The sequence below is a fragment of the Lepeophtheirus salmonis genome, chromosome 13, assembly GCF_016086655.4.
Source record: "Lepeophtheirus salmonis chromosome 13, UVic_Lsal_1.4, whole genome shotgun sequence".
In the NCBI taxonomy this organism is placed as follows: domain Eukaryota; kingdom Metazoa; phylum Arthropoda; class Copepoda; order Siphonostomatoida; family Caligidae; genus Lepeophtheirus; species Lepeophtheirus salmonis.
The window spans coordinates 43262307-43284802 of NC_052143.2; the positions used below are offsets into that span (position 1 = coordinate 43262307).

At 30.3% G+C, this 22496-nt stretch overlaps 2 long non-coding RNA genes and 3 other non-coding genes across 5 annotated transcripts; 2 read left to right on the forward strand and 3 right to left on the reverse strand.

The window, feature by feature from the left end:
- The first annotated feature begins 275 nt into the window (after positions 1 to 275).
- Positions 276 to 382, forward strand: LOC121128785 (U6 spliceosomal RNA). Its single transcript, XR_005868277.1, has one exon. It is a non-coding gene; the product is annotated as a U6 spliceosomal RNA (small nuclear RNA).
- A 9372-nt stretch (positions 383 to 9754) lies between these two features.
- Positions 9755 to 9861, reverse strand: LOC121128786 (U6 spliceosomal RNA). Its single transcript, XR_005868278.1, has one exon. It is a non-coding gene; the product is annotated as a U6 spliceosomal RNA (small nuclear RNA).
- A 1786-nt stretch (positions 9862 to 11647) lies between these two features.
- On the reverse strand, positions 11648 to 15002 carry LOC121128204 (uncharacterized). Its single transcript, XR_005868093.2, has 4 exons — positions 14902 to 15002; positions 14701 to 14830; positions 14239 to 14645; positions 11648 to 14181 (listed from the first exon to the last, which is right to left on the reverse strand). It is a non-coding gene; the product is annotated as an uncharacterized lncRNA (long non-coding RNA).
- Positions 15003 to 18172: 3170 nt separating this feature from the next.
- On the forward strand, positions 18173 to 18279 carry LOC121128787 (U6 spliceosomal RNA). The gene has a single exon (XR_005868279.1). It is a non-coding gene; the product is annotated as a U6 spliceosomal RNA (small nuclear RNA).
- Positions 18280 to 20692: 2413 nt separating this feature from the next.
- Positions 20693 to 22393, reverse strand: LOC121128069 (uncharacterized). Its single transcript, XR_005868024.2, has 2 exons — positions 21236 to 22393; positions 20693 to 21173 (listed from the first exon to the last, which is right to left on the reverse strand). It is a non-coding gene; the product is annotated as an uncharacterized lncRNA (long non-coding RNA).
- Between the last annotated feature and the right edge of the window lie 103 nt (positions 22394 to 22496).

The following is a 22496-nucleotide window of genomic DNA, read 5'->3' on the forward strand; positions in this document are numbered from 1 at the left end:
TGCGGAAAAAACCAAACTTCTACACTTTCTGCATAAAAAAATAAGGATAAGGGTTTTCTTTTTTACACTCAATTTTCAGTTATACAACTAGTTAGAATAATGTTAATTGTAAAAAATATTGAAACATATCACAAAATCTTAATACGTCGTATTCTTTAATATATGGCAACATTGCACGATGAAGAATCATCTCGAAAAGGAAAAATATATAGCTCTTAAAAAAAACATAGCTTGCAAATTTTTTTCTTTTAATCGTGTTTTTTCCTCTCTTGGTTGTACTTGCTTCGGCAGTACATATACTAAAATTGGAACGATACAGAGAAGATTAGCATGGCCCCTGCGCAAGGATGACACGCAAAATCGTGAAGCGTTCCACATTTTTTTGTACCGCTACGCTCTGATCTCTACAATTTTTGTAATTAAATCCATGGTTTTTATATGTAATGTTCCATTTTTGGCAGTAAATTATTTTCATACTTTGATAAATCCATGAACTGGGGTTCGAATCCCGAATATCCATTTTTTTTAAACCATGTTTTTTTTTTTAATTAACAATACATTTTACATTAATATTATATTAAAGTGAATTAGAATTGTCTCTGTAGAACATAGCAAAATCAGAAAAATTGTCATCGTATTGTAATTAATTGATTTTGAATGATATTTTTTTCCTTTTATGCATTAAAATTACATTACCCCTCTTTCCGTTCATTTCCTAAAATATTTCCGTTCATTTTTGAACTTTGGAAAAAAAACATGAGAGAAGAAAATTTTGTGGGAACAATGAAATTGAATGTTCCCACGGGAGCACTGCAACAAATCCAGAAAATGTGGAACATATCACTATAAATGTATTTGAGTAGATAAATCCTTGTTATAGTTATTTCTTTAATAAAATATCTGTCAAATCTGATCTACCAGCCCCTGTTTCAAGCGTGTCACTGCACATAGCAGCCGTATTCAAATTTATAATTGTTTTAAAATAATGTGATATGTTTGTTGAAATGCTATTAATCTATAAAATTGAAGTCATTTCTGTCAACTTTGTTGTAATCTCAACTGTTCAATTAATTCGGATTCCAATGGTTTTTTGTTTTAAAATCAGTGTTTATCAGCTATTACTGATCCCAAATAATCATTAACTTAAATAAAAAGTTCATATAATTCATTATATAAAATGTTTTTTAAAACTATTTTTACTATTAATAAAAATTTGATTTAAATCAGCCAACCCTGATATAAAGATTCTCCTGAGATTCGTGCGTCAGGATTTTTCACGGAAATAGGATCTTTTGTTGGTTTATCGTATGCTCCCGATACCCTCAAGAAATCCCATAGTATGTTTTTTTTAATCTATAGTTAAAAAAATGGAAAACTGTAGCAAATTATTGTTATTTTAGAAGGCATCTTCATGTCCAGAGGATAAGGCCCTTTTAGAGTAAATAGGGTATAAACATTAGTTCAAAGGGAAATCATGAGGGAATTTGTCATAACCCCTTTGAGACAATAAGAAAACTAAAAAAGAAATATACGCTTTTCATTTTCCCCTGTTTAATTTTATAAATTAACGGAAAGCGTAAGAGCCGTTCATTTTTCCGTTCAATTTCTATGGAGGCATTTAGGTATATATTTATTTGTAGAAGATATATTTTAAAGCAAATGTTGGTTACATGTTATAAAAGCAGATTGATTTTTGGGCTTGTAACTCGAAATTATTTCGCAATCATAGACTTGCGACTATAAAATTAAAGTTAAGACTGTTAGATAATGAACATATTACAGAATAACTAGTTTAAAAAAATTATAATTATAAAATGTAGAAAACGAAATCAAATGAAAAAAATTAATAAAATTTCAATTTTCAAAATATCTTCAATTGCAATTGTAACCCGAAAATACCTCCAACATTCAGAGAATAATTTTGAGGGATTGTGAGGGGTTCTTAGTTACTTCTTATTTATCGGTGCTGGGTTTCATCCTGTTTTGGGACACGGTGATAGGCGAAAACACACCCAATATTTGGGTTACAATTAGGGGGTTGTGAGGGGCTCTTAGTAGTTACTTAATTATCAATGGTACCCCAAAACACCCCCAACATTCGGGGTACAAAATGACAATTCATAAAGTCTATGTCCCGTTTCCTCATAAATTTATACGAAATGGTTTTCTACGAAATTGTGTATACACAAATTCTCCTTATACGAAAATGTTTGATACGAAATGTCCTTATACGAATTTGTTTTATACGAATTTACCTATTATTTTTTTTTAAATAAAGACTCAACAGAAAAGTTATGAAAGGTACGCCGTTGTTTTTGGAGTTCCCAATTAAATACGTCCCGCATTGTATTAGAAATTTATTTATTTGCCTGTACTATAGTATTTGAAGGCTATAATTTTCAAGAATATGAGTTGACTCAAGAAGTTTTATTTTTTGGTTTAATATTTTATATAATAAGAGAGTAGGGAATCTTTATGGTTCCAAATAAAACTTTTCGATTATAATAGCAGATTAAAAATTTAGAATCACTCATATCCAAAAATATGCTTGTAAGTTTCAAGCCTCATAATGTCTAAACATAGTACACTTATAAATGGTTTAAGTGTTGATAGGGTCTGCAGTTATGTGTGTCTCTAAAGAAGTCTTTAATATTAATTTTATCGACATGAATACAAGATCCAAAATCTAAACTTTAACATTTTATGATAAATATACATCCTTCTGTTATGAAAAATACTAATATATGCACTTGATCTTCCTATAATTCTTTAAAAATTTGGCAGATACGTTCGAATAAAAAGCAGTTGGATCTGCTTTGACTCCAACTATATTGTAAATAAATACATATGTATTAGTGTTGAGACTCGGTCCAGCACCAAACTTTTTTTCGGTTCGGTCTCAAATGATTTTTTCTAGACCAATTTGGACTGATTTTTCTGTCCTGACTGGGGTTTCAGACCGTGGACCGATTTTTTTCGGGGTTAAGCAAAGTTGCATGTATTTAGGCCAGGGTTGAATGGATTTGGAATTATAATAAATTTTATTTCAATAATATGAAATATTCCCCCATTAATTTTGAATTATTAATATAATTAATTCATTGGGATGAACAGGATTCTTGTATTTGGTGCAGAAATAGGAACTAATTGGAAACATCAGTCAGAATTTTCTATATCCCCATTCATGAGCTTAAAAGAATCAAAATAATGTAATTTTTAGTTACTAGGTACATCTAATTCCCATAATGTAATAATTATGACTGATGAGTGAGCCGGGAGTGACATGTACTGTGTTGATTTCGAACAAAGAATAATATGCATATTTATCTAGGATTTGAAGTTGCAAATTTTTAAATAGCACCAGATTCGGAGCCAGGATCTCTACATAATATAAATCCAACTTCAAGACACTATTAAATAATACTCTAGGAATTAAATTTAAATTTTAAGCCCTTAAAATAATAAATAAATATAAACAATTTCATTGAAACTACTCACATCTAAAAATAAATTAGTTTAAATTAATAATTTCAGTTTAGAATAATATTTTTTGATCTTGGTTCTGAATCCAATCATTTATATTATGTGACTCGAAATCAATTTTACTCTTTGTGCAAATACACTCGACCCTTCCGACTTTATAAATTAATCATATTAGTATCCAAAGATCAACCGCATAAGAAGATTTCATATTGGTTAATTATTTGCATGTAGCTTGATAATGATCTTGTACAAACACGAACTGAAGTTGATAATTTAGTTTTGAAGGACAAATTCATCCGTTTAATATTATTTCGAACATTTACGTTAGAAACCCCTTCAATAGTATAGCCCTACAATTGTATAATGCTTATACTTGTATAAGTTCACCAAGTTGAGTATATAATTAAAAATGATATTTTTCAATAGGTTGAAAGAGGTTCTGATTGGACAACCACCACGGTGCCGAGTACAGATTTAGAAACAACACATTTACAAAATGATCGAGAACGAGTAAAGTTTCTTTTTTTTTTGTAGATGGTCATAATAGAAATAAAAGGTTTGACCATCATATAATCGAGCGTGCTAAAATTTTCAATTTGATGTATCGTACCGACTGCTGGGCAAGAGAGGGAGATTTTGACGTCATAGAGAATAGAAAGGGTACCAAATACAAATTCAGAAAAGGCCAAAAATGTGAACCGGAACTACGTTGTGGGCCAAGTGAGAGAAGTTTGGTATCCTTGGAGTATGATATTATATCTTTTTTACATTTTACAATATATATATATTATTACTCATTGATTATTACTATAATAATACCTATTAGCCATAATGTATTGGTGCAAATGAAACTGTCAGTTGTGCAGTTGCCATTTGTGATTCTCCCAACAACATAATTTATCATAATTTTCAAAAGGATCCCTCAAGGAGGAAAATATGGGAAAGTACTTGTCGTCGAAAGGACCCCTCAGGAAAATACCCTAGAATTTCTGAGAATCATTTTGAGGAAAATGCTTATAAAAGGGATTTAAAAGGTGAATTGCAGGCACTACTTTTAAAAAGAAAATTTAAAGAAGATGCTATCCCTTCCAGAGGTATCATACCTACAGAAGAATTTCAGCAAGCACCAAGGAAAACAAAATGAATTAAGATAGTGGATCATTTTGAAGAAGACTCTAATGAAATATATTTGGAGACATTTGACAAATCATCCCAAACCAACGTAAAATTAACTCAAACACTTGTGTAAGAAAAAGTTAACGCATCTAATCAAGCATGCTTATCCCTGATTATACATATTAGTAGGGCTTCTAATACCAAAAAAGATCCAGTCATTCTAGAACTCGAGTCACTAAGGAAACAGAATGCAGATTTACACGAAAAAGTGAAAATCTCTCAATCGAAAAATAGATTATTAAAATCCAAATCTAATTTTAAGGACGCGATGAAAGGAAAACTGGAAAAGAGATTGACTAAATCTCAATGTAAACTCATTATCAGTGGAAAGAGGTTTGGAAAATGGAATGAGAAGGATTTTGTTAAAGGACTGATACTGGAGTATTTTTCCTCAAAAGCCTACCGTTACATTCAATCCAGTGGTCTACTTCCGGTTCCTAGTGTAACAACCCTCAAACAGTGGATACGAAATTTTATAACAGCTCCTGGAATACAATCAAATATTATTGATATTATCGCTCAACAAATCAAATCCAACGAAACTCCATATGGAAACTTAGCTGTCTTGTGCTTTGATGAGATGAAGCTCCTGACCAATATCAAAAAAAGACTTTGGATGTGCCTATGGAGTAAATTTGGATATACAAAAGGATATTCTCCAAAGCATGATAAATGTGATTGGAACAAATTAAAAGAAATAAAAATGGTGAAGTGGGCTTTGAAGCCCTACCAAAAGGGCATAAGTATTTCTTAAAAATCTTTGATATCATTATATCAATACATAAATAATGAAATTGGCCTTTCATATATATTGACATCTCCTTTAAATAAAGATTGTCTTGAAAACTTTATTTTAAGAATAAGATATATTGGACGAACCCACTCCCATCCTAATGCTGAAGGAGACCAATGTTTTGTTTCTATGTTTCAACAAATTACAGGTTGTAGTATCACCAATGCACTCGTTACATCAAAAATTTCCCACTCTGGGACGTAACACTTCCAGCATCCAAGTTCCTCCAAGTCCATGGCTTAAAACATTGTCAAGAGGGGGACTGCTTCAACCATTGGAATATTTTTGTAATAAAATAGAAAAGCATCTCATTAAGTTTCATGGGAATTTTTTTGATACCGAACCATATGTGATGGATTGACTCATCAGCATAATTATGGAAAAGTATCCTAAGGAAGAATCTGAAGTTATAAAAAAATTTATTCGCACTCGTACATTCTTTAGACTAAAGTATATTCATATTGTAAACAAAAGTAGCATAAAAAGAAAAATAGCAAGTAACGTGCGAAAAACTGCTTATTTCATTAATTAAAAAATAGAGATGGAAATATATATATATATATTTTTTTTTAGGCTTATTATTTAATTTTAAACAATAAACTTTCGAATTGTGAGTGCCTGTGTTCTAACTAAGTCTAAAAACCCTGTCAAGCAATTCCTTGGAAATTGTATGGCCAACATTTTTTTCCAAGTATGTTATTTTCAACATCAGCTAAAGTAAATAAATTGACTGGTCAACTTTTTTTATGTCGTCAGATTTGAATATAATTACTCAAGATGATATTATAGTCTCTAAAAAAATTAATTTCTTAACCTATTAATCTAAGAATTGTTTTATTCAAATGTAATTAATTTTTACTGCCATAGAATTATTAATTGATTCATGTGAGTGTAATTTCAAAGACGTATTCTGCAATTGTTAATAAAAGATAGTTGTAGACGAAATTTTTTACAAAAATGGTTAAATATTGTTCTGCTTACGGTTGCTCCAATTTAGATACGGGTTCTTCATCTGGACGTAGTTTCCATAGGTTTCCTAGAGATCCAGGTAAAGCTTAGATTGAAAATCATATCACCCAATTCAATTTTACTTTTCGTTTCCTTGCATAATAATAGAGATTCGAGATAAATGGGTTAAGACTATCCGTCGAAAAGACTTCACACCATCCTCTCATTCTGTATTAAATGCTCTGATCACTTTTTACCGGAGGACTATTTAAGCAACCAAGAATCAGTAAGAGCCATAAGGAAATTAAAATACAACAGCGTTCCTACCAAATTTAATTACTGTTCAAATACTAATAATCAACACCAGGGGATAAAGTGTGGACTTTCAACTTACCAAACTGAGGATGAGGATCATTCGGTTGATAGTAATATTCTCATTATTCAAAAACCGAAAATGAGATCGATTACAATCGAATAATAAGCATAGACCATGCATATGCATTTCAATCTGATATTAATTTGGCGAAAATCAAATTGGATAATTTGCAATCACTATTCACAAAGCAATGACCGTGAAAAAAATTGCAAAGATTGTTTGGCCCAATAAAGGAATTATAAGATGGTCATACCTGCAGGATTTTCCTCTTCTCCAAACCAGACATGATCTTAGACTTGGGAATAAATTGACTGGATCTCATATTTCCTTTCACAGACACAAAATGAGAGTAAAACTTTTTTAAAAGAAATAACTTTAAATGAAAAAAAAACACAAAGTAATAAGCGTATGAGTAGAATTAAATAACTTATTTATTTCAACAGTGACACATGTTTTTTGGAGTCCTATCTGATTCCACTATCCAACAAAATCAAATTTTTTTTATGTACAAGAACAGCATATGCTCAACTTAGTACAATTTGATCCCCTGATTCCAAATATGGCCACATTTTTTCTCTCATAGCCTCGTGGCCTACAGAAAAAGGCCATACATTTTTTAAATTTTTGGCTATTTTTAAGGTTCAAAGCTGTTTTAAGCCCTCAGTGTTGAAGATAGGGATAAATTATGTTAATAAATTTTAAAGCTGAATGTAAAAAAATTCTAAAACCACTTTTAAAATGTCTGCATCATACTTTCAACTCGAATTATGTTTGTTTAAAGTGAAAAATATGTGATTTTTATTTGTATCTTCAATCTCAGTGATGAGAGTCTTAAACTTGAAATTTTTTGACACCATTTATGAATAACTCAGATAATTCATAGCCTTATTGTTCGTTAATAAATCCAATTTGGATAATAATAATGTTCTTAATTCATCTGAAGACTATGTTATAAAGTTCTAATAAGCTAATCATGAAATTGCAATCCATTCATTTTTTTTAAGTAATGATATTGAAAGTCTTCTAGTTTTTTCAACGACAAAAGAGACTCACAAATCAAAGTAATAGCTATTAAGGAGTTGGAATTGAAGTGTACAGGATGTGTAATTGTCCATCAGGACTGAATATCACGAATTCATACATATAAATGGAACTTATTAAAGTGTTCGAGATGAGTATTTTATTAGTTTTGTATATCAAGGACTCAAATGGATCAAAGAGTTTCCTTAGGTAGAATTTAAAACATAGTTGACTTTAGAAGGAATATATTCAGGAGGTTCAACAGAATAACTGGAGGATGAAACTCCCTCTATTGCTCACTAGGTATTTATTTGACTATTCTTGCTCTATATCGAATTTATCACTCCTCAGTTCTCATAGGAGTATACAACGATTCCATATTGATATATAAGATCTGGAGAGGCTGATACATTCATGAGTCGAGGATCTATGAGATTTAAGTAACTATCATGAACCTTAATGTTAAATTGTATCTTCACAATGAATTATTCTTCTATTAATGGAGATGACAGCTAATGAGTGAATCAACGATATTGTTCAAAAGGAAAAGATCTGGAACATCAATTTAAAAGTAAGAATCGTGCTGCTAGGATATTATATTCAATTAAAGGAATTCATTGGAACAATAAGTTGATGTACATCCATCTATATATAATGTTCCGTAGAAAAAAATCCATCTAAATAAAGTAAAACTATATACTAGAACTACTGAGGAGCACAATTCAAACTCTTCCCTTTCTGATAGTCATAGACTTTGACTCATAGAAAAAGTAAAAATAGGTATATTACATCTACTTAAGTTCCTATTGCAGGAACATTATTTGCATGACTTCTGTCCTATTCAATGTTCCACTTCCTTTAAAATATATTCGATCATAAGAATAACACAATAAATTATTAAATTCTCAGCCACAATGAATCAATATTCAATATCATGTTTAAAAGCAACTTGTGTGGCATAATCCAAAAAATGATGTCCTTTATCACACTTTAACTCAGTAGAATACATTTTAATATGCTGACAAATGTTTCTACAATAGCCTTCTAGGATTTGAATCTTTCAGGAAAAATACGGAGGTCCCAATCTTAGGAGAATCTTTATAACAGGGTTGGCTGATTTAAATCAAATTTTTATTAATAGTAAAAATAGTTAAAAAAAACATTTTATATAATGAATTATATGAACTTTTTATTTAAATTGATGATAATTTGGGATCAGTCATAGATGATAAACGCTGATTTTAAAGCTAAAAACCATTGGAATCCGAATTATTTGAAAAGTTGATATTACAACAAAATTGTTGGTATTCACAGAAATGACCTCTTTTTTAGGCATTTCAGCAAACATATCACATTATTTTAAAACAATTATAAATTTGAATACGGCTGCTATGTGCAGTGACACCCTTGAAACAGGGGCTGGTAGATCAGATTTGACATATATTTTATTAAAGAAATAACTATAACAAGGATTTCTCTACTCAAATACATTTATATTGATAAGTTTCGCATTTTCTGGATTTGTTGCAGTGCTCCCGTGGGAACATTCAATTTCATTGTTCCCACAAAATTTTCTTCTCTCATGTTTTTTTTCCAAAGTTCAAAAATGAACGGAAATATTTTAGAAAATGAACAGAAAGAGGGTTAATGTAATTTAAATACATAAAAGGAAAAAAAATATCATTCAAAATCAATTAATTACAATACGATGACGATTTTTCTGATTTTGCTATGTTCTACAGAGACAATTCTAATTCACTTTAATATAATATTAATGTAAAATGTATTGTCAATTAAAAAAAAAACATGGTTTAAAAAAAATGGATATTCGGGATTCGAACCCCAGTTCATGGATTTATCAAAGTATGAAAATAATTTACTGCCAAAAATGGAACATTACATATAAAAACCATCTATTTAATTACAAAAATTGTAGAGATCAGAGCGTAGCGGTACAAAAAAATGTGGAACGCTTCACGATTTTGCGTGTCATCCTTGCGCAGGGGCCATGCTAATCTTCTCTGTATCGTTCCAATTTTAGTATATGTACTGCCGAAGCAAGTACAACCAAGAGAGGAAAAAATACGTTTAAAAACAAAAAACGTTTTAAGAGCTATATATTTTTCCTTTCCGAGATGACTTCATCGTGCAATGTTGACATATATTAAAGAATACGACGTATTCAGATTTTGTGATATGTTTCAATATTTTTACAATGAACATTATTCTAACTATGTATATGTAATGTTCCACGAACACCACTTACAGACGGAAGCAACGGACCGGAGTAAAGTCAATAAGAACACCTTTGGATTGGGGGTACAATCATACACTAAAACATATATTCTGTAAGGGATTACATTTAAAAGGACGTACATACATTTGAGTATTAAAATATACAAACTCGTAAAACACAAGGTACCTACCTATCTATTTAAAACAAATCCCTACGTCATGATTTAAAAGTAAATAAAAGACAATACATAACAGTATATATAATTGAAAATTGAGTGTATGTTCCAAAAAAGAAAATTAACCAAGAGAGGAAAAAACTAAAAAAAAATGTTTGTAAGCTATGTTTTTTTTTAAGAGTTTTTATTCTTCATCGTTTTTATTAAAGAATACGACGTAAGATTTTGTGATATGTTTCAATATTTTTTTACAATTAATATAATTCTAACTATGTATATATAATTGAATATTGAGTGTAAAAAAAGAAAACCCTTATCCTTATTTTTTTATACAGAAAGTGTAGAAATTTGGTTTTTTCCGCATCCATAAGTACCATGGAACCATTCTAGTTTCCAAAAATATACTCTGGTCCTTAAATTATACGCCTGAAGTGGCAGTTTAAACTCCACAGCATCACTGAGTATCAAGAAACCGACTGGGGTGTATTTTTATAGATTACAAGGGATCCTTGATGCTAAAAAAAAGAAGCAGCGGAGGCCCAGCAATTCACCTGCACAATCTGTGGGCTGGAGTGTATTAGATGATTTTTTGTGTTGGCGACGTAACGCCGTGCAACATTAAGGAATACTAAAAATAACCACAAGTGTGTCTTTAAATCGCACTCACTTTTTTCTACACGAGGAGTTTGACACATTCTTCCTATGTTTTATAAATTATAATAAAAGAAAACATGGTTCACCAAAGTTAATTTTTTTTTTTAGTTATTACTTAATTAATAATGGTGTACAAGTCTTCTGCTCCTAGATGCAAGCAGTGCTATGACTGCATTACTATTTTCATTAATTTTTTCCTTACTTGGCACAATTCACATCTTCAAGTCCACCTATACAGATGGAGATCCTTAGTTAAAACTATTAAACTTGATCTGAGTATACAACAAATCAAATCCCTTATGTCTGAAAGTTGATCAATATGATATGCAAATTGAGAACATTATGGGGAAATTTCTCCGCTATATAACTTTATCTAGAGGATCTTCAACACCAGCAAGGAATAGTATTTTACTAGGACTGCATGATTAAAAGGACTACGCGTTAAAAGAGGAGGCCTACAAGAGCCGTCATAACAAAAAGAAACGTACCTGAATAAATAGAAAGGAATATAAATAATTATTTATCATAAATACATACCTATAGTAGGGTACGTAAGACGACAAAGGCAGTGGCTTTACTTTTTGGCCAAATGAAAATTTATATATAAAAATAAGGAAATAATTATTTTTTTAAATTCAAAATGGTATAATAAATTATATTCTTTTAATTTGCCACCCCAGATTTTTTACTGGGCCCCTAAGTTGAAATCTCACATTCAAAAGAAGTATCCGTAACACCTATGACATTTTTTTGTATCATCTAATGGTCTGAAATGAAGTCAAATGGTTATTTTTCTATCATCAAATTTTTATTAATACATATTAAATTTAAAATATACATTGAATTTATAAAATCAGACCCTAATTGACAGTCATTCATAAATTTTCTGCTGATTTATTCCAGATGATTCAAATGTTATTAGTTTTTCCGATGGGGTTCGCTATTTTTCGCTAATAATTTAATATTATCTTTCACCGTTCTTTTTTTTTCCAAGTCTAATTTGGTCATTTTTTGTTTGAACAAAATTACACATGAAAATATTGAACATTTTTGCTGAGATGGCAGTAACTCTATCCTTGATGACATTATGACCAAATTTACATTCTTATAGTAAAATTACATCAGTTATTTCTTCATTTTCCATCTGCGCCACCACTGCAGATGCAAACAAAGATGGTTAATTCTCAGAATTGATTAAGAATATTGTAAAGGATTTGGTGGATCATAACAGTATGATAAAAATTATTAATAAATATTACAATTAGATATAAAGAATCTGTAGGAGATTTCAGTCCACCTCGATTGCAAATGTTCAAATATTCCAACTGAGAATCTCTATCAACAAAATCGAATTAATCTGACTATTTGGCTTGACAAGATAGTACATTTTTGCAGTCCTCACAGTTAATTGTTTTAGAAAGCGAATAACAAATGAATCCGGCAAAAAAGAATAAAATATTTTTTTATTAAATTCGTCTTCGATTGTAACAGGAATTAGCATGACATCCAAATATTCAAGAAAAACAGCGATATCTTCCATACATTTTTACTGATCTATCTTTATAGCCTCTTCCAATGTTTTTTTAAGGTCTCGAATCGACAAGAAAGTGTACTTCCCAATGTCCCTAAGTCTGATGGCCTTTTCTGATTAAAGTAACTGTCGGATTGTAATATAGTAATTGCAGCCACTCATGCTTCTATATTGGTCAAATCTCTGCTCAATGCAATCACTCAGGAATTTCCCAGACAAAAACAAATTCAAACCACTTTTTCTCTAGTAAGTAGCAAGCAAAGATGAGGAAGTTTGACAGATTACCTCAAATGTTTCTTTAGACAAATAATTTTTTTTTCTTTTCTTTGACTCCTCAAACCAGAATTGAATCCATTATACAAATTTTCTGAGAAATTTGAGCTGTTCACAGTCTGTTAATGTGAAAGGCTCTCGAGTCCAGTCTTTGCGGCGTTTTCCAGATCTGGAGCTCCTAACATTTGTAATATTCCACCAATCCCTTATGATTTTTAAGAAATCAAGAGTAGATTTAAATTCATGATGCCCTTTTTCATAATACTACTGCATGCCACTTATTATACTGTCATGAAATATGATGTCACAAAGTTTCACATTTGTTTTTTCATTAAATGTTGGATTGAGAGCTTTTTCATTTAAACGATTTACCATCCTCGGATTATTTACAGAATTGATCCGATACAGTTCCAAAATATCAATCCAATTGGGAGAGCCGATTTGTTTCCCATCGAAATCTGGGCATTCAAAAATTGTTTCTTTTTTCCAATTGTTTCTTATACATTTATAAATATGAGATCCATCAAACAGGGAAAAATGGTTTTTCTGGATCAGCTGGATTTGAAATGGACCGTTTGAACTTTCCTTGGCACAAGTCTTGTTTAATAGTCCGTCTATTCGAAGCATGATTGTCTGCTCCAAAACCTATGAGTTCAAATCCCAATTTCGTGACTTCTTCAGTTAAAAAGTTCAACTTTTTTGGTAATATCTGAATGACTCTGCATATGAGATGTTTTTATTTGAATTGTATTCTCATATGATCCACCAACACTAGAAAGCATGAACACACTACAGGTATTAGTCACTTTTATCATTTACAAGGCCAATCAGCTACCCGCAGTGAAATTGTACTTGCTTTGCAGTATAAACTTCATCCGTTATGACCATACAAATCTTTTCTCTACTAGATAGAGTCGATTCTTTTGGATAGTTAAGCTCTTGTAACTTCCATGGAACCTGTAGACCCATTTAATGTTTTTGTCATTTTACTGATGTGATTAGGATGGGGTAACGTCAACAAATTTTCCTTTCGAAGAAATCTATACGCAGCAACTTGTAGTTTTCAAGGAAGTTGCAATAGATAATGGCCTTGATGTGTACTGGTATTTTTTAGATAAAGCGTAAAGGATTTTCTCACAAGCGAAGTTTACTTTTTTCTTCTCAATAATTTCCAAGCTGCAAATATCAGCCTTCTCCAGCAAAGTTTGAGCAGATGTCATCAAATCATTTTGGGTGATATCTGATTTTGCTCTTTTTTTTAGGAAAATAATTAACTCCCTGACATCATGAATAGAATTTACTTTCGTAAAAGTTGGGCTCCTGATGTAACACTTCAAGAGAGAGTAAGAGATCTTTACACCATTATAAAAAGCTTCATATTACAAGTTTTTCTTAATAAGTGAGCAACTCAAGATTTGTGGGCCCTTATCATTATTATTGGATATCTTGAATATGATGATTTCTTCTGAGCATTTTCTCATCAGAACGTTAAATCCATCGACAAGTTCTGTTTCATCTGTAATTATCATAAAAATAGAATACTAAACTCTTTTGTCATTAAAATGGACCTCACCTAATTTCTTTTTAAGGTCAAAAAGGGAGTCACATTTGGCATCATTAAAATAACTCTCCACCTGAAACTCATGCCTAAGTTGAAGAGTTTCATTTCTATTTTGAGAACGACTATTTATTCCTCGAGTTGCAGGAAGAGGTTAGCTGAGGTAGAAAGATGCATTTGGGAATACATTAGGAATGCCCCTTTTTTCAATCTCCTCCGTTGAAGAACTTAAGACTCATTTTTATTCTTCCTCCGAGTCAACGAATTACAACTCTCGGTGATGAAACAATTTGAATGAAAATGAAGTGAACAAATTGACGGAGACTTTTTTAAATTCGATGGATATTTCTAATTTTTTCTCACTTTTTCGATTGATTTAATCCAATTTTTTCTCACATTTGGATCATGATTCATGAGGAAATCTGTAATTAGGGCGTTGATACTTAAAATAAATGATAATTTTCAGTAGTTTGTTACCTGTGAAAAGTTGGACCTTCTGGTTTTTCATAATTGGGGTTGCCTAAAGTGCAAGAAGGGACAATACAGCGATCAGGCATTGTTCAAAGATCACAGGGAGGAAGCCGATTCACAAATATAACTCTTAAAACTGCAGTAAACAATTAGAGGAGAGAAAAAAGAGAAAAAGGAGGGAAAATAAATTTTTTTACAGTTACGTACGTGTATGCCGGCTCATGTACGACTCACGCGAGAGAAAAGGAAATTGCTTAGTCCTTTTATTCATGAAGTCCTAGGTATTTGATATATATCACAATTATTTTTAATACCCTAATGGAAAATTCTACGGAAAAGAGAATCTAAATTTATAAAACGATTTTATGATTTACAACAACAGGAATCCCCTGTTGATGAAATACTTACCATGGTACATAAATCCATTTAAGATATCTGCCTCTAAAATAAAAAAAATGATTCTAGCTAGTGTAAAAAAGTGAATTCTTCTCGTCTTATCAATCTGTGATGCCTATATCAACAAAAATAAATTAGTGAATATACTTAGTTGTACTTCAGTGAAAAATTGTTTATTTAACTAATATCCAAAGGATACTACTGAAACGTAAATAGTTTCCTTATTTTACACAATTCAACTTGTTCAAGTCGATCCATACAAAACCGAAGAAAGGATAATTTTTAAAATCTTATCCTTAAAAGTAGATCAATATGATGTACAAATTGAGAACATTATGGGGAAATCTCCCTGCTATATAACTTTCTTTAGAGGATCTTCAACAGCAGCAAGGAATAGTATTTATATTTTCGGATATATATCACAATCATTATCTAAAAAATTGCTATGTCTGCAAATCTCTAAAAATATATAACTATGATATGACCTTAAATCAGGAAAATAATAAAAGTAAATACTCAACTATCGTTAGTTATCATAATACCTTCAACTAGAAATGAACTTCTTAGAAACTTATGTAGAAGTGAGATACGTTCAATTCTTTTAGCAATGATCAGATTTATGTCTACAGTTTTGTTTACACTATGTGTAGTCATATTCTAAAATCACTTTACTTTTAATTGAGGGTATTATTATAGTTTTTAATAGGTAATAGTAATTGAGTATTCACTCTGTATTTTATCCAATATCCTATGAAAAACCATCAATAACTTACAAATCTGGTCACTGTTTTTCTGCCTACATTCCTAAAATACCGATAAACTTTTCAACTTTGTGGTGAAGAATTCTGAATTGCTTACTGAAGATAAAATATTTGCCATTATCAATGCAACAACAAAAACATTGCCAAACTGCATTCGAACTAACAGATCATTGTACCTCCAATATTATATATTTAGTATTACATACGAAATAAAAACTATTTTTATACTTATGTAAAAAAAAAAAATGCTAAATGAATGTCGAAAGTAATATACATTAAGTTTTAATTTGTCTGGGTATAAAATGAAATTATTACTTTAAAGGATAAATATAATTTAGGATAAGTTAAGAAATTGATTAGTTTAAGATTGTGATAAATTATTACGAGTCGAATAAATTTATCAATGTTCATAAATCATTTCTCCTTTTTGTAGTTACAGGAAAAGAGAGAATCAACCTTGTTGTGTGAGTGCGATTTTTTTGTTTCCTTTCCAGCAGTTCTAGTATTCCTTGGCTACAAGGTTGATAGAAATACAAGGTTATACCATAACGCGTGTGCGACTGATGTTTGACTTCCACCACGCTTTTAATATTGACGTCATAGTGTAGATGAGTGGTTACGTTTTATGTCAAATTTGTTTTTCTTACCCAGCAGTCTTTAACGATAGATTAAATTGAAATTCTAGGAATAGTGACGTCATAGACTATGAGTGGTTCCGTGTTCTCTCAAAATCTGCCTATCTTGCCCCGCAGTTGGTCCAATACATCAGATTGAAAATTCTAGCAAGCCTAATTTATTGATGGTCTAACCTTGTATTTCTATTAACCTTGCTTGGCTACATGTATAATTGGAATTTAAGTGCAACTTTTTAATTCATTTCAAGAGGATCTTTAGTTTGTCGTTTTTTATTAGTTTTTTAGAGTTTTAAGAGTAAATCGTAAAGTTAAAATGAAAATAATAATTAAGAATATATTCAGTTAAGAATATACTCATTGTAGATATCAAAAAGTATAAGCGGCTCTCAGTGTTTTCTTTTGTATCTCAAATTATCACAGAAAAAACTTATAATAATTGACTAACATATGTCTATGAAATATTAGGTTCTATGCTAGATAACTTGATTTACAAGGTATGTCAATAACATGCATTGGGACAGCCCTCCTCTCCGTACCGTACGGATTGTTGGACAAGCTCAATAGATGGATTTGATTTTGTTATGTCAAAGATAATGTGAAAAATTTATATAATATCAATATAAATATTGTACTTAGAAAGACGTCCAGCATTTGTGCAAATCATTTGAAAGAAATCAATAAGAAGCTAAAATCTAATTTATTTTTTCGAAATATGGCGATAGGAGTACTTGGAAATATTTAGTAAGGTTCAAAGTAACTCAGCAGGAAGACTCTGGTATATGGAATAAAGAGGATATATCAAAAATACACCCCAGTCGGTTTCTTGATACTCAGTGATGCTGTGGAGTTTAAACTGCCACTTCAGGCGTATAATTTAGGGACCAGAGTATATTTTTGGAAACTAGAATGGTACTTATGGATGCGGAACACCAAATTTCTACACTTTCTGTATAAAAAAATAAGGATAAGGGTTTTCTTTTTTTACACTCAATATTCAATTATATATACATAGTTAGAATTATATTAATTGTAAAAAATATTGAAACATATCACAAAATCTGAATACGTCGTATTCTTTAATATATGGCGACATTGCACGATGAAGAGTCATCTCGAAAAGGAAAAATATATAGCTCTTAAAAAAAACATAGCTTACAAACATTTTTTTTTTAGACATATTTTTCCTCTCTTGGTTGTACTTGCTTCGGCAGTACATATACTAAAATTGGAACGATACACTCAATTTTCAATTATATATACTGTTATGTATTGTCTTTTATTTACTTTTAAATCATGACGTAGGGATTTGTTTTAAATAGATAGGTAGGTACCTTGTGTTTTACGAGTTTGTATATTTTAATACTCAAATGTATGTACGTCCTTTTAAATGTAATCCCTTACAGAATATATGTTTTAGTGTATGATTGTACCCCCAATCCAAAGGTGTTCTTATTGACTTTACTCCGGTCCGTTGCTTCCGTCTGTAAGTGGTGTTCGTGGAACATTACATATACATAGTTAGAATAATGTTCATTGTAAAAATATTGAAACATATCACAAAATCTGAATACGTCGTATTCTTTAATATATGTCAACATTGCACGATGAAGAATCATCTCGAAAAGGAAAAATATAAAGCTCTTAAAACGTTTTTTGTTTTTAAGCGTATTTTTTCCTCTCTTGGTTGTACTTGCTTCGGCAGTACATATACTAAAATTGGAACGATACAGAGAAGATTAGCATGGCCCCTGCGCAAGGATGACACGCAAAATCGTGAAGCGTTCCACATTTTTTTGTACCGCTACGCTCTGATCTCTACAATTTTTGTAATTAAATAGATGGTTTTTATATGTAATGTTCCATTTTTGGCAGTAAATTATTTTCATACTTTGATAAATCCATGAACTGGGGTTCGAATCCCGAATATCCATTTTTTTAAACCATGTTTTTTTTTAATTGACAATACATTTTACATTAATATTATATTAAAGTGAATTAGAATTGTCTCTGTAGAACATAGCAAAATCAGAAAAATCGTCATCGTATTGTAATTAATTGATTTTGAATGATATTTTTTTTCCTTTTATGTATTTAAATTACATTAACCCTCTTTCTGTTCATTTTCTAAAATATTTCCGTTCATTTTTGAACTTTGGAAAAAAAACATGAGAGAAGAAAATTTTGTGGGAACAATGAAATTGAATGTTCCCACGGGAGCACTGCAACAAATCCAGAAAATGCGAAACTTATCAATATAAATGTATTTGAGTAGAGAAATCCTTGTTATAGTTATTTCTTTAATAAAATATCTGTCAAATCTGATCTACCAGCCCCTGTTTCAAGGGTGTCACTGCACATAGCAGCCGTATTCAAATTTATAATTGTTTTAAAATAATGTGATATGTTTGCTGAAATGCCTAAAAAGAGGTCATTTCTGTGAATACAACAATTTTGTTGTAATATCAACTTTTCAAATAATTCGGATTCCAATGGTTTTTAGCTTTAAAATCAGCGTTTATCATCTATGACTGATCCCAAATTATCATCAATTTAAATAAAAAGTTCATATAATTCATTATATAAAATGTTTTTTTAACTATTTTTACTATTAATAAAAATTTGATTTAAATCAGCCAACCCTGTTATAAAGATTCTCCTAAGATTGGGACCTCCGTATTTTCCCTGAAAGATTCAAATCCTAGAAGGCTATTGTAGAAACATTTGTCAGCATATTAAAATGTATTCTACTGAGTTAAAGTGTGATAAAGGACATCATTTTTTGGATTATGCCACACAAGTTGCTTTTAAACATGATATTGAATATTGATTCATTGTGGCTGAGAATTTAATAATTTATTGTGTTATTCTTATGATCGAATATATTTTAAAGAAAAGGGAACATTGAATAGGACAGAAGTCATGCAAATAATGTTCCTGCAATAGGAACTTAAGTAGATGTAATATACCTATTTTTACTTTTTCTATGAGTCAAAGTCTATGACTATCAGAAAGGGAAGAGTTTGAATTGTGCTCCTCAGTAGTTCTAGTATATAGTTTTACTTTATTTAGATGGATTTTTTTCTACGGAACATTATATATAGATGGATGTACATCAACTTATTGTTCCAATGAATTCATTTAATTGAATATAATATCCTAGCAGCACGATTCTTACTTTTAAATTGATGTTCCAGATCTTTTCCTTTTGAACAATATCGTTGATTCACTCATTAGCTGTCATCTCCATTAATAGAAGAATAATTCATTGTGAAGATACAATTTAACATTAAGGTTCATGATAGTTACTTAAATCTCATAGATCCTCGACTCATGAATGTATCAGCCTCTCCAGATCTTATATATCAATATGGAATCGTTGTATACTCCTATGAGAACTGAGGAGTGATAAATTCGATATAGAGCAAGAATAGTCAAATAAATACCTAGTGAGCAATAGAGGGAGTTTCATCCTCCAGTTATTCTGTTGAACCTCCTGAATATATTCCTTCTAAAGTCAACTATGTTTTAAATTCTACCTAAGGAAACTCTTTGATCCATTTGAGTCCTTGATATACAAAACTAATAAAATACTCATCTCGAACACTTTAATAAGTTCCATTTATATGTATGAATTCGTGATATTCAGTCCTGATGGACAATTACACATCCTGTACACTTCAATTCCAACTCCTTAATAGCTATTACTTTGATTTTGTGAGTCTCTTTTGTCGTTGAAAAAACTAGAAGACTTTCAATATCATTACTTAAAAAAAATGAATGGATTGCAATTTCATGATTAGCTTATTAGAACTTTATAACATAGTCTTCAGATGAATTAAGAACATTATTATTATCCAAATTGGATTTATTAACGAACAATAAGGCTATGAATTATCTGAGTTATTCATAAATTGTGTCAAAAAATTTCAAGTTTAAGACTCTCATCACTGAGATTGAAGATACAAATAAAAATCACATATTTTTCACTTTAAACAAACATAATTCGAGTTGAAAGTATGATGCAGACATTTTAAAAGTCGTTTTAGATTTTTTTAACATTCGACTTTAAAATGTATTAACATAATTTATCATTAATTCATAATATCATTTATTATTAATTTAAAGCTATTTCTTTAAAGAAATTTCGATTTTATCTTAGGAGGCTAATGCTTGTATAAAATAAAACTTATTTATAGAATAAAAATGTAGTTAAAAAGAGTATTTCTGTATTGGACAGCATTTAAGTTCACTTTAGTACAATCCATTAAGTTATATTTATAATATTTTGCAAAGAGTAAAATTATATGTAAATAATAACTAATAAACGTGTGATGATTCTCTATCCATAATGTATTTACTCTCATATTTATTATGAGGTTATAGACAAGCTATATTCACACAAACATAGAAAAAGTAACGTCAATTGGAGAATATTTATTTGATCCTGTAGTTTAGTCTTAGAGGGGAAACCTTTTGAAGCAAGGAGCTGGTCATATCAGAATTTGCTTTTCATTCTTAAATTGTAACTCTTCCTCTTCTATAATGGATATAAATATACTAGCTGTTACAACTTCTTCGGATTGTTGTCTTGGATAAACTTGGTGCAAACTTTGAAGTGCTTATCATACAGAACGAAAAACATATATCTCTTAATATGTATCAACAGTGATCTCGATTTCAATCAATACTAGAGAAAATTATAACAGGTAGTGAAACTGAAGAATATCATCTGAATATCTTATATTTTACTTGAAATAACTTTTTGAAGTTTCTCCTCCTATATGATTGTAATTTGTATCTAGTATGTTAGAATTTCCTTTTGTTTGTCAATACAATCACATACGAAATTACCATGCTAAAAAGTGAATGAGCAAACTTACGAATACTTAAAAGGTGCTTTGTCTGAGAATAGTTCTTAGCAAAGAACATGGAGTATTCGTAATGAGAGAAGGAGTAATATGGAGAGGTTCGTTGATTCAGTTTCATATATAAAATAGCAATTATGAACAAACCTTTTTTTTGGTATGTTAAGAAACATGCCTTGACAAAGATTTTAGTCAAGAATGAATAACAAAACCTCTAATCTCCTCACTCGATCTTCCCTATGAAAATTAAAATCTCAACGGAAATTATATGTACTGCCTTTTTTTTTTATGTTTCAGACAATTTTTTTATTTACGTCATAGAAAAACAAACACATTTATGATGTAATGTATGCTGATTATGAAATGTAGGCAAATGCAACTATCTTGGGCAAATATAGGGAATTTTAGTGTGAGCCCTGGACGTGAAAGGAAGAAAATAAACAAATCCCCTATGTATCAAGCAAGAAATGACTCTGATGTTGATCCTCAATTTTTAACTGAGTATAAGAAAGATTCACACTGTTTATAACTCTAAAATAAATCCTACTTGTTACTCTTAGTAATTCATGAACACACGCACGAATGATTACTTTAAACTTAAATTTCCTCTCTTCAAGAGTAAAAAAATTATGATTGCAGCTTTGGAAAACAAAATAATCTGTTCAGGTTGAAACTAAAAAAAATATCGCACTTGCTGTCATATTTTATGCAGCTCTACTAATAATTACAAGCAATACAGGTCATCTACCGCAGTTCATAAATAAACCTAATTGTTTTTGCATAACTAAATAAATATCCAAATATGGATCTTAACTTTATCAAATGTAAAATAAAGGATAAAAAAGGGAGACTCAACTTAGAAGTACCCTAAATAACAATTATCATTATTAACTGAAAATGTGAGAACAATAAATAGTATAATCAATTAGCATTGCTTTAAGACACTGAATCCACTTAAATAGTAAATATCAATAATGTGATTATGAATTATGAAACCCTTTGTGTGGTCGTATGATGAAGAAAATGGCGGCAAGGGCATACTTACGTAACAACACAGTGTTCACTTAGTATGTACAAGAAAAAAAACGAGGGAGAAAAAACAAAAGAAGGAGGAGTCTCAATCTTTTTTTTTTTTTTAAATCATT